This window comes from Myxine glutinosa, chromosome 5 (assembly GCF_964187855.1).
Source record: "Myxine glutinosa chromosome 5, kmMyxGlut1.1, whole genome shotgun sequence".
In the NCBI taxonomy this organism is placed as follows: Eukaryota; Metazoa; Chordata; class Myxini; order Myxiniformes; family Myxinidae; genus Myxine; species Myxine glutinosa.
In genome coordinates this window covers 37461028-37473634 of record NC_136265.1, presented here as the reverse complement: position 1 = coordinate 37473634, position 12607 = coordinate 37461028, and the positions used below count along the sequence as shown (strand labels likewise).

Here is a 12607-nt window from a genome sequence, read left to right as displayed (position 1 = left end):
CCTCCCCTCCTAAACTCCCCCCTCACTCCTCCCCTTCAAAACTCCCCCCCAAACCCTCCCATTCAATTCTCCCCCCATACCATTCCTCTCCAATTCTCTCTCCTCCCCCCTCCTCCTCCAAGCTGCCTCCTCCCCACTTCGTCTCCCTTCTATCTCATACCTCCACCCCCCCAAACCTTCTACTTTCCTCTGCCCCCCCTCAAACAACCCCTCACTGTGCCGCATCCCTTCACCAGCAAACCTTTCATCCTCCTCATCCTTCCCTCTCTTGGAACTCTTCTGCAACATCTGAAACACTATCAACTGCTCTCCCTACCTCCCCCTCTCATCCTTCATCTTACCCTACTCCTCCCCTCCCCTGTCCTGTACCCGATGCTCCCCCTCTCTCTTCATTAACGGTATGGACCTCAAACATCCGGGGCCTTCGCTCAAACCTGACTGATCTCTCCATACAGGTTGCTTCTGACAATCCAGACTTGATCTGCTTAACAGAGACTTTCCTCCTTCAAGATGTCTCTGATTCCTTAATAACTCTTCCTGGTTACTCCCTCCTCCGGTATGATAGACCTGAGCCTCGGCCTGGTGGTGGGGTGGCTATCTTTGTCAAAAACTCTCTTCCTCACTCTCCTTGCACTGCTCTCTTTCCTCCTCACCCGCAGGAGTACCTCTGGTTACGGCTTCCTCTCCGCTCCCACCTTTTGTTCATATGTGTTCTGTACCGTCCCCCAAACAGTGATGACTCCATCTACATTTCAATGTCTGACAACATGGACCAACTTCTATCCACTCATCCCAACTCTCTCTTCCTCATATGTGGTGACTTCAACTGTCATCATGCCACCTGGTTGGGTGTGGGTTCCTCTCTCACTAGTCATGGCACCTCAGCAAAGGACTTCTGTGACTCACTGGGATTGACACAATCTGTCAATTTCCCGACCCGGATCTCAGCCAATGGAGTATCTTCTCTTCTAGACTTGGTTATGACAAACTTCCCTGCTAATGTCTGCTGCTCTTCTTCTGCTCCAATCGGTTCTTCTGATCATGTGCTTGTCAAAGTGGACATCTCTCTGGCCATTCTCAGAGAGCCTCCTCAGCGTCGACGAGTCTGGCATTTCACTCAGGCCGACTGGGACGGTCTTCAAGCAGCCATCAATCGTCTGGATTGGTCTCCCATCTCCACTGCCTCTGACATCAATTCTTCCTGGGAATTCTTCCAAAGCAAACTGATCTCTCTCATGCACAGATTTATCCCATCTCGCCTTCAATTGTCTTACCCTTCCTCCCGTCCATGGTACACTGAATCTTGTGGTGAGGCAGTTGCCCTGAAACAACTTGCCTTTGCCTCTTGGAAGGCTAATCCAACTGAAGGAAATCTCAGTTCCTTCCACCAAGCTCGGAACAAGTGTGTGTCTACCCTCAGGAGTGCCAGGAAGCACTATCTCTCCTCACTCAAGAATGAACTCTCAAACCTGTCTCCTTCCTCCAAATCCTGGTGGCGTCTGGTCAAATCCGTTTCTGGTGTTTGTTCCCCCTCCATCCCCTCCCTTACCTCAAATGGCCACACAGTTGACATCGCACGTGACAAAGCCGAATGCCTCAACTCTGTGTTCGCCTCGAAATCCTTAGTCCCAAACCCATCTCTCTCTGTTCCCACCTTTCCCAGTCGAACCCAAATGCTCCTGGACTCTGTGTCCTTCTCTCCTGACAAGGTGGAGGAGTTTTTGTCAAACCTCGACTCTGATTCTGCAACTGGACCAGACGGCATCAGCCCACGGGTCCTAAAATCCTGCTCTGCCGCTCTATCTCACCCTCTCTCTGTTCTTTTCACCCTATCTTTTGCTCAAGGTCATCTGCCAGCATCCTGGAAATCAGCTAACATTACCGCTTTACACAAAAAAGGTGCAAAAACAGATCCTTGCAACTACAGACCAATCAGCCTGCTCCCAATTATCAGCAAAGTCATGGAATCCATCATTGCTTCGGATATGAAATCTTTCCTCTTCTCCAATGGCTTGATCTCTGATCATCAATTTGGTTTCAGACCAGGTCACTCTACTCTGGACATGCTGCTTCTGCTGTCTCAACAATGGATGGAGGTCCTGAATGCCAAACAGGAAATCAGAGCTGTCTCCCTTGACATATCAAGGGCCTTTGATACGGTCTGGCACCCAGCTCTCCTCACCAAACTCTCCTCCTATGGTATCCATGGAAATCTCCATGCATGGCTTGCGGACTTCCTCTCTGGTCGTAGTCAACGTGTGGCCCTGAATGGATTTCTCTCATCTCCCCTTCCTGTTCAGGCTGGAGTTCCCCAAGGAAGTGTGCTGGGCCCTGTGCTTTTTCTGGTCTTTATCAATGATCTCTCTGACTCTCTGGAAAATCCTCTCTATCTCTTTGCTGATGACTCCACTCTCTGCCGCTCCATTCCTCTTCCCTCAGATAGGCAGTCTGCAGCCTCCTCACTCTCTGAAGACCTGGACAAAATCACAGACTGGTCAAACAAGTGGAACATGTCTTTCAATCCTGCCAAATCTCACTCTCTTACTATGTCTCTCCGAAAAGATCGACTGGACAACCCTCCCATCTACTTTCTCAACAATCCTCTCCAAGAAGTTCTGTCACTCAAGCTTTTGGGTCTCACTATCTGCCATGATCTTTCTTGGGAAAACCACATTTCCAAGCTGGCCTCCAAAGCCAGTCGCCGACTGGGCATCCTCCGTCGTGCGAAGTCCTTCCTCGGCACACCTGAGCTCCTCACCACATACAAGGCTTTCATCCGCAGCTCAATGGAATACTGTTCTCCCCTATGGGCTGGTGCTCCTGCCTCACACCTGGCTCGGCTTCACGCTGTTGAATCCAAAGCTTTCAAAATCATTGGAATCTCCCGCGATGAAGCTATCTCTGAGGGCCTTTCACTCACTCACCGCAGGCAGGTAGGTGGTCTTTCTGTCTTCTACCGACTCCTCTCCGGCCTTGCTCCCCCAGCTCTCTCCGTGCTCTGTCCCCCAAATATTCCTACAGGTCGCACAAGATCTGCCAGCAACCCTCTGATGGTTAAACTGCCGAAATCTCGGCTCTCTGCTCACCTTCACTCTTTCATTCCTCTTTTCTCCCGCCTGTGGAACAAACTCCCACACTCCCTTCAATCCCTCTCCTCCCTCCAGGTCTTTAAAACAGCTGTTCACCACCATCTCTTATCTTCCCCCATCCATAACCTTGATCTTTTCTACCCCTACTAATTCACCCCAGATCCACCTTGTTTGAAATTCCAACTTATTTCCTGGAAATCCTGGCAGTGTCCATATGTTTATACCTCTCCCACCCCCCCCCCCCCTTCACATGCCTCCCCCCCTTCACATGCCTCCCCCCTTCACATGCCTCCCCCCCAAAGCCCTCTCCCTCCCACAGATCTCTCGATGTCTCCATGTCTCTCGGTCCCTGCTCTCAAATGTTGTGTTTGTGTCCTTCCCCCTCTCTCCCCATCTTGTCTACCGCTCCCGATGTTATTTGTTTTATGTGTCTGTTTGTCTTTCTGTGTGATTAATTTTCGCTCTTTCACGAGCCTCGATCTTGTATACAAAAAAAAAAAAAAAAAAAAAAAAAAAAAAAAATGATATCGACCCAGGCGCGTCGAGAGCCAGCCCGGCCCCCGAGGCAAACAACCTTGGGGCCCCCACCACCACCCTTTCTCTCTTTTGTAACTTTTTAAGGAACTTTATTTCATGGAAAAAATTTTTTTTCAACAAAAGGTTACTTTTATTTAGCCATATGATCGGAAATAAAGGAGATAGCTGGACGTTTGGACCGATCGAATCAATTCGCACCCTCGACTGTTGAAAACTATTTCTCCATACGATTGGCAAAAAAAAAACGTGACCGGACCGTGACGTGACCAAAAAAAGATCAATCGAACCAATGACCGATAACGTTATAAACATTTCAGCAAGGGTTCTATTCAAGACATTCAAACTCAAAATGCTGGTATTTTGAATAAAAATGGCGAGGCTCATGGAGGAACAAGAGGGACAAAATGACTGAAAGCAACAAGAAACGCAGTGTGACGCAGGGGCAGTTACATTTCAATATGAGTCTGCGAGGGATAGGCAGGAAGGAAAAGCATTGGTCAGTTTTGAAACCCTACTGTAGGGGAAAAAATAAATCAAAACAATGATTAACAACCACATTTGTAAAGCAAGACTCATGATGGCAACCACCCCGCACATTCATATCCCTGAATCACAGTTGATACAAATAGAATGGAGAGGGAGATATCTCTCCAAAGAACAAATGAAGAATGACAACTAGAAGGGCACTCAGTAGAGCGCAAACCTCTGCCTGGCTCACCTGTTTACGTTTTGTACCACACGATGCTGAAAGCATAACCTTGGTCCACCTTCGGTGGCAGAGGTACTAACTTTCTAAAGTCTATGGAAGAGATTTGCTCAGTAATTAGATATGAATGGGTCTATCTTCTACTGATGCAATGTTCCACCAGGCCTGTAGCATGAACTTCCAAAACATGAAACAAATTCCATGGGAGCAAAGGACACCAACCACCTTTAGAGGGCATTTTTTTCCCCGCAGGGCAGGGGTTGGCCTTTTTTTGGGCACCGTGGTCCTATTTTTGAAGCAAAGTTTTATGGCCGGATACCCTTCCTGCCGCCAACCCTGTTAGTCGCCTCTTGCGACACGCAGGGAATTACCAGTGAACTGGTACTCAATTTGCAGACCTCGGAAGGATGACGGGCTGCGTCAACCCCCCTGGTGTTAATTCAGCGATCGACCGGGATTCGAGCCCAGGATCCTAGGATCCCAAGCCGGCACCCTAACTGCTACGCCAACACCAGGCTGAGCTATGAGCAAAGGACACCACACAAACAAAAAAGGGAAGGTAGGCCACACGACACAGAGCTTTCACGGTGGTAGTTCAGTACCTACAAGGAAACAATGATGATTTTTTGAGTGACTGATAATTATCAACCATTTGGATTCTTAATTTGTGGTGGCATCATTGGCTGAGGGTGTGGCTATGCCCTCTGCTGGTTAGGGCAGAAATTTAGAATTCCTTCATCGTGCCGGAGATGAGTCGCCTATTCTTCACGAAGGACACCATGGGATCTTTAACATCCACCAACTAATGCTGGTAGACGGGACGCCCATGCAGTTCAATGTCCAACCAAGGGATGAACCACACATGGATGAATCATCTTGCCTGTGAAACACCGGGATGACACTTTATAACTGGGTCGGGATTCAAACCCAGGCTAGACAGCTTAGAGACAAGTGTGCGTACCTCTAGGCCATCCTGTCAGCCCGACCATTTGGATTCATCTCCATGAAATCCAGACTATTGTATCATTCTGGTGACAAAGTTGTTAGACTTAGTCCAAAATGGGGGCTTATTGATTGGGACTTGTCCGTCCGTCCGTGCGTCTGCAACAATATCTCGGAAAGGTGTGATCCGATTTTGTTCAAACTTGGCATACCTTTTGGACCTTTTGGACCCGAGGACCTTTTGGGTCCTCGGGTACATGATGACATACAGATGTGCCTCACTTTATTTTGCGATCTGATCAAAGATGGCCGACTGGTAGACTGGCAGCCATTTTCGTTGTAAAAAACCCGATATTGAACACGTCCTCAACCATTTCTCGGACATGCATTTCCTGATCTTGTTCAAACTGGTTAAGATGGCTAATAATTTTTTTTGTTTAAATGTACTGTTTAAAAAAAAATACAGGAGAACCACGGGCCCCTCAACGGACCCCGCGCCCCAAGGCAGCGACCCCCCCCCCCCCCCAACCTCTCTTCTCGACACCCCTGTATCTACCATCTAAAACAAATTGTCAGTTTGTGTGTTTTTACAGGCGTCTGTCCCTCTTCATAAGGGTAGGTTTTAAAGGCCAATCTTTTGACACGAATGTGTGTTCAGTACAGTATATTTGTTAGGATAAAACAAACTCGAAAAACATTTTCCATAAAAGAGTAATTTGGTCTCTTCTATTGGAATTGTAGATGGTGGCTTGCCAACTGAGCCTCAAGGGCAGTGTACAGAAGAGTTAAAAAAAAATACAAGGCACAGGGAGTTAAAATTCGCTGCATGTGATGTGCACACTCACAGAGTAAAACAAGTGTTCATTTACATACAAGTGGCAGCTCCGATCCTGCAGGGGATTAACTCAAACGAACACGGGTTTAACAAGGGATGGAAAGTAATGCAAGGGTTTATTTTAAATAAAGGTCGGGACAGGGAAACACGATGATAAATCTAATAATGATCCTAAATTGGGATCCCACACACCGACTTCCAAACACGAGACAGGGGAAAATGAATTAACAAAAGAACACGTTCGTCGTGGGTTTGTGTAATGTGGTGCGAGCTTATCTGTCCGTCGTCCAACGCAGCCCCGTCCAGCTCCAAGCTTTGGCGCGAGGAAACCCTCCGTTCGCCCGCTCGCACACTTCGCCAGGCCCCGCGCAGCCCGCACCGCTCCAAGCTCCGAGTCGATCGCACACGAGGCCCCAGCACCACTCCAAGCTCCGAAACCACCGAGAAGGACCGCTCCAAGTACCACGCAGATGGCGAACCAACGACCACCAGGACCTCTCAAGACGAAGAGCCAAGAGCCAAGGACGAACAACGACAAGCGAAGAAGCCAAGAGAGAGAGATCTTCAATACAAAGGGGTCCAGCACGAAGAGAGCTAAGAGACAAAATGTCGTCCAGCGAGCCGTTTTGTAGCTTTGCCATGTGACGTCAGTTCTGGCGCGCCACCAACCAGAGCCTCGTAGCTTCCTGCCGTCCACCGAACCTCCTCGCGCCTTCCGCGCTGAATGGTTCCAGGTTCGCGCCTTCCGCACCAACCAATCACAGTCCTCCTGGGCATGGTTACAGCTCGTCTCACACGATGTTGCTAGGCCAGCTGGTGGTGCGGCTGGCGGCGGCCATCCGGCGGTGCCCCAATCTGGCTTCCTGCCTGTGTTCTTCCAAGGTCATTGTAAGGGAAGGGAACTAATTAATGTGTGCACTAAGGACCTATCTAAGTGTTTATATGAGTGCGTTGCCATAAGGGACAAAGGAATGATTACCAGGTCTGACACACAGGGGTTTATCTTAGTCCCTACAACTATTTAACACACGAACATCCTTGTATGTTCACAGGTATACTCTTACCCCGACAAACCACCTAAAAACACAGAACTTATTACAGGGTAGATTCCCTATCGCGACAGTCGAAGCATGTTACCTATACAGATCTACCTGGCTCTAGATATTCCTTTACCCCCCGACATAACAATACGTAGGATGTCAAATAAATAAAGAAGATATAAGCATGTTACCTATACAGATCTACCTGGCTCTAGATATTCCTTTACCCCCCGACATAACAATACGTAGGATGTCAAATAAATAAAAAGATATAAGCAGGCTTCAGACTTTGGCACGCTCACGAGGCTGCACCGTCGAATAAACTGTTCCAATCCATCATTTTTGATGGGCTTTTATACTTGTATAATATCGTTGTTTGTCAGTGTTTGTCCATTTTAAATGCTGAGCGTCAAACATGGAAGCAGCACGTACCATTTTTAAAGCCTTTTGCAGGATTCGGCCGGGATTCGAAACACCGACCTCCCAGACTCATAACGGATGCTCGAACTGTTACGTCACCGTAACCGAGCTTGGTTAACTTCGTGTCCAGTGAGGTGAAAGGGTAGTGTGCACAACACCCCTCCAAGCACGTGTTTACATGGGTCGACAGGGAACCCCGGAAGTTACCTTGGAATACAAAGGTCGTGGTGCCGAGAAATGAAGCGGAGAGCGAATGCTTCCCTTACTTCAAGGAATTCAGGGCACACGAGATGATCACGTAAACCGTTTAATTTAACCGCAAACCTCCACGCAGCCATTCCTTACCATGACGTGCAAACAGAACCCACCTTCATGCTCATGACAGCCACACGTTCACGACACCAAACACATCCAGCAGCAGCCAAAAATACATCAGATCATCAGTAGCCCGGGAAACAATCGGATCATCAGCCCGAACAGCAATCAGATCAACTTGCAGCACAGGCAGCAACAGATCAACCTGCAGCACAGGCAGCAACAGATCAACCTGCAGCACGGACAGCAATCAGATCAGCAGCTCGTACAGCAATCGGATCAGCAGCTCGTACAGCAATCTGATCATCAGCAGCCGGACAGCAATCAGATCAACTCGTAGCACAGGCAGCAACAGATCAACATGCAGCACGGACAGCAATCAGATCAGCAGCTCATTCAGCAATCTGATCATCAGCAGCCGGACAGCAATCAGATCATCAGCAGCCAGACAACAATCAAATCATCAGCAGCCGGACAGCAATCAGATCGTCAGCAGCCTGGACAGCAATTCGATCAACCTGCAGTCCGTACAGCAATCTGATCACCATCAGCCCGTACAGCAATCTGATCATCAGCCAGCACAGCAATCTGATAATCATCAGCCCGTACAGCAATCTGATCATCATCAGCCTGGACAGCAATCAGATCATCAGCAGCACTGATAATAGTCATATCATCAGCCCATACAGCAATAGGATCATCATCAGCCCGGACAGCAATCTGATCATCATCAGCACGTACAGCAATCAGATCATCAGCAGCCCTGATAGTAGTCATATCATCAGCCGGTACAGCAATAGGATCATCATCAGCCCAGACAGCAATCTGATCATCATCAGCCCGGACAGCAATCAGATGATCAGCCCGGACAGCAATCTGATCATCATTAGCCCGGACAGCAATCTAATCATTAGCAGTCTGGACAGTAATCTGATCATCATCATCCCGGACAGCAATCATATCATAAGCAGCTCGGACAGCAATCATATCATAATCAGCCTGGACAGCAATCATATCATAATCAGCCTGGACAGCAATCTTATCATCATCATCAACCCGAACAGCAATCTCATCATCAGGAGCCCGGACAGTAATCTGATCTTCAGCCCGGACAGCAATCATATCATAATCAGCACGGACAGAAATCTGATTATCAGCCCGGACAGCAATCTGATCATCATCATCATCCTGGACAGCAATCTGATCATCATTAGCAGCCTGGACAGTAATCTGATCATCATCAGCCCAGACATCAATCATATCATAATCAGCCCGGACAGCAATCAGATCAGCATCAGCAGCCCGGAAAGCAATCTGATCATCATCATCAGCACGGAGAGCAATCTGATCATCAGCAGCAGCCCGGACAGCAATCTGATCATCATCAGCAGCCCGGACAGCAATCTGATCAGCATCATCAGCCCGGACAGCAATCTGATCATCATCATCAGCCCGGACAGCAATCTGATCACCAGCAACAGCCCGGACAGCAATCTGATCATCAGCAGCAGCCTGGACAGCAATCTGATCATCAGCAGCAGCCCGTACAGCAATCTGATCATCATCATCAGCCCGGACAGCAATCTGATCATCATCATCATCAGCCCGGACAGCAATCTGATCATCATCATCAGCACGGACAGCAATCTGATCATCATCGTCATCAGCCCGGACAGCAATCTGATCATCAGCAGCAGCCTGGACAGCAATCTGATCATTATCATCATCAGCCCGGACAGCAATCTGATCATCAGCAACAGCCCGGACAGCAATCTGATCATCATCATCAGCCCGGACAGTAATCTGATCATCAGCAGCAGCCCGGACAGTAATCTGATCATCAGCAGCAGCCCGTACAGCAATCTGATAATCATCATCAGCCCGGACAGCAATCTGATCATCAGCAGCAGCCCGGACAGTAATCTGATCATCATCAGCCCGGACAGCAATCATATCATAATCAGGCCAGACAGCAATCTGATCATCATGAGCCCGGGCAGCAATCTGATCATCATCAGCCCAGACAGCAATCTGATCATCAGCCCGGACAGCAATCATATCATAATCAGGCCGGACAGCAATCTGATCATCATCAGCCTGGACAGCAATCTGATCATCATCAGCCCAGACAGCAATCTGATCATCATCAGCCCGGACAGAAATCTGATCATCATCATCAGCCCGGACAGCAATCTGATCATCAGGAGCCCAGACAGTAATCTGATCATCAGCCCGGATAGAAATCATATCATAATCAGCCCGGACAGCAATCTGATCATGAGCCCGGACAGAAATCTGATGATCAGCCCGGACAGCAATCTGATAATCATCAGCAGCCCGGACAGCAATCTGATAATCATCAGCAGCCCGGACAGAAATCTGATCATCATCATCAGCCCGGACCGCAATCTGATCATCAGGAGCCCAGACAGTAATCTGATCATCAGCCCGGATAGAAATCATATCATAATCAGCCCGGACAGCAATCTGATCATGAGCCCGGACAGAAATCTGATGATCAGCCCGGACAGCAATCTGATAATCATCAGCAGCCCGGACAGCAATCTGATAATCATCAGCAGCCCGGACAGAAATCTGATCATCATCATCAGCCCGGACCGCAATCTGATCATCAGCAGCCCGGACAGCAATCTGATTATCATCATCAGCCCGGACAGTAATCTGATCATCAGCCCGGACAGTAATCTGATCATCATCATCCCGGACATCAATCATATCATAATCAGCCCGGACAGCAATCAGATCAGCATCAACAGCCCGCACAGCAATCTGATCATCATCATCAGCCCAAACAGCAATCTGATCATCATCAGCAGCCCGGACAGCAATCTGATCATCATCATCATCAGCCCGGACAGCAATCTGATCATCATCAGCAGCCCAGACAGCAATCTGATCATCATCAGCAGCCCGGACAGCAATCTGATCATCAGCAGCAGCCCGGACAGCAATCTGATCAGCATCATCAGCCCGGACAGCAATCGGATCAACTGATCAGATTCTGATCATCATCTGATCTGATCAGATTCTGATCAGATTCTGATCAGGACAGCAATCTGATCATCATCATCATCAGCCCGGACAGCAATCTGATCATCAGCAGCAGCCCGGACAGCAATCTGATCATCATCAGCAGCCCGGACAGCGATCTGATCATCATTAGCAGCCCGGACAGTGATCTGATCAGCATCATCAGCCTGGACAGCCATCTGATCAACATCATCAGCCCGGACAGCAATCTGATCATCAGCAACAGCCCGGACAGCAATCTGATCATCAGCAGCAGCCCGGACAGCAATCTGATCATCATCAGCAGCAGCCCGGACAGCAAACTGATCATCAGCAGCAGCCCGGACAGCAATCTGATCATCATCATCAGCCCAGACAGCAATCTGATCATCATCAGCCTGGACAGCAATCTGATCATCATCATCATCAGCCCGGACAGCAATCTGATCATCAGCAGCAGTCTGGACAGCAATCTGATCATCATCATCATCATCAGCCTGCACAGCAATCTGATCATCATCATCAGCCCGGACAGCAATCTGAGCAACAGCCCGGACAGCAATCTGATCATCATCATCAGCCCGGACAGTAATCTCATCATCAGCAGCAGCCCGGACAGTAATCTCATCATCAGCAGCAGCCCGTACATCAATCTGATAATCATCATCAGCCCGGACAGCAATCTGATCATCATCAGCATCAGCAGCAGCCCGGACAGTAATCTAATCATCATCAGCAGTCCGGACAGTAATCTCATCATCAGCAGCAGCCCGTACATCAATCTGATAATCATCATCAGCCCGGACAGCAATCTGATCATCATCAGCAGCAGCCCGGACAGCAATCTGATCATCATCATCAGTCCAGACAGCAATCTGATCATCATCATCAGCCCGGACAGCAATCTGATCATCATCATCATCAGCCCGGACAGCAATCTGATCATCATCATCAGCCCGGGCAGTAATCTGATCATCAGCAGCAGCCCGTACAGCAATCTGATCATCATCATCATCAGCCCGTACAGCAATCTGATCATCATCATCAGCCCGAACAGCAATCTGATCATCATCATCATCAGCCCGTACAGCAATCTGAACATCATCATCAGCCCGGAAAGCAATCTGATCATCACCATCAGCCCGGACAGCAATATGATGATCATCATCATCATCAGCCCGGACAGCAATATGATGATCATCATCATCATCATCAGCCCGGACAGAAATCTGATCATCGACAGCCCGGCTAGCAATCTGATCATCACCATCAGCCCGGACAGTAATCTGATCATCATCATCAGCCCGGACAGCAATCTGATCATCATCAGCCCGGACAGAAATCTGATCATCATCAACAGCCCGACCAGCAATCTGATCATCATCATCAGCCCGGAAAGCAATCTGATCATCACCATCAGCCCGGACAGTAATCTGATCATCATCATCAGCCCGGATAGCAATATGATGATGATCATCATCATCAGCCCGGACAGAAATCTGATCATCAACAGCCCCGGACAGAAATCTGATCATCAACAGCCCGGCCAGCAATCTGATCATCACCATCAGCCCGGACAGTAATCTGATCATCATCATCAGCCCGGACAGCAATATCATGATCATCATCATCATCATCAGCCCGGACAGAAATCTGATCATCGACAGCCCGGCTAGCAATCTGATCATCACCA

The 12607-nt window shown here is 48.7% G+C and overlaps 1 protein-coding gene across 9 annotated transcripts in view; it reads right to left on the bottom strand.

Moving 5' to 3' along the window:
* ST6GAL2 (ST6 beta-galactoside alpha-2,6-sialyltransferase 2) overlaps positions 1 to 12607 on the bottom strand; it is an 86636-nt gene that overhangs the window by 60319 nt on the left and 13710 nt on the right. For 4 of the 9 annotated variants that reach the window (XM_078777918.1, XM_068117339.2, XM_078777915.1 and 1 more), the window contains exon 2: positions 7938 to 8089. The exons of 2 other annotated variants lie outside the window; for them this stretch is intronic. The gene's annotated coding sequence lies outside the window, so the exon portion shown is untranslated. Of the gene's footprint in view, positions 1 to 7581; positions 7777 to 7937; positions 8090 to 12607 lie in introns of all 9 variants that reach the window. 3 more of the 9 variants (XM_068117337.2, XM_078777920.1, XM_078777914.1) reach the window with 2 other exon arrangements.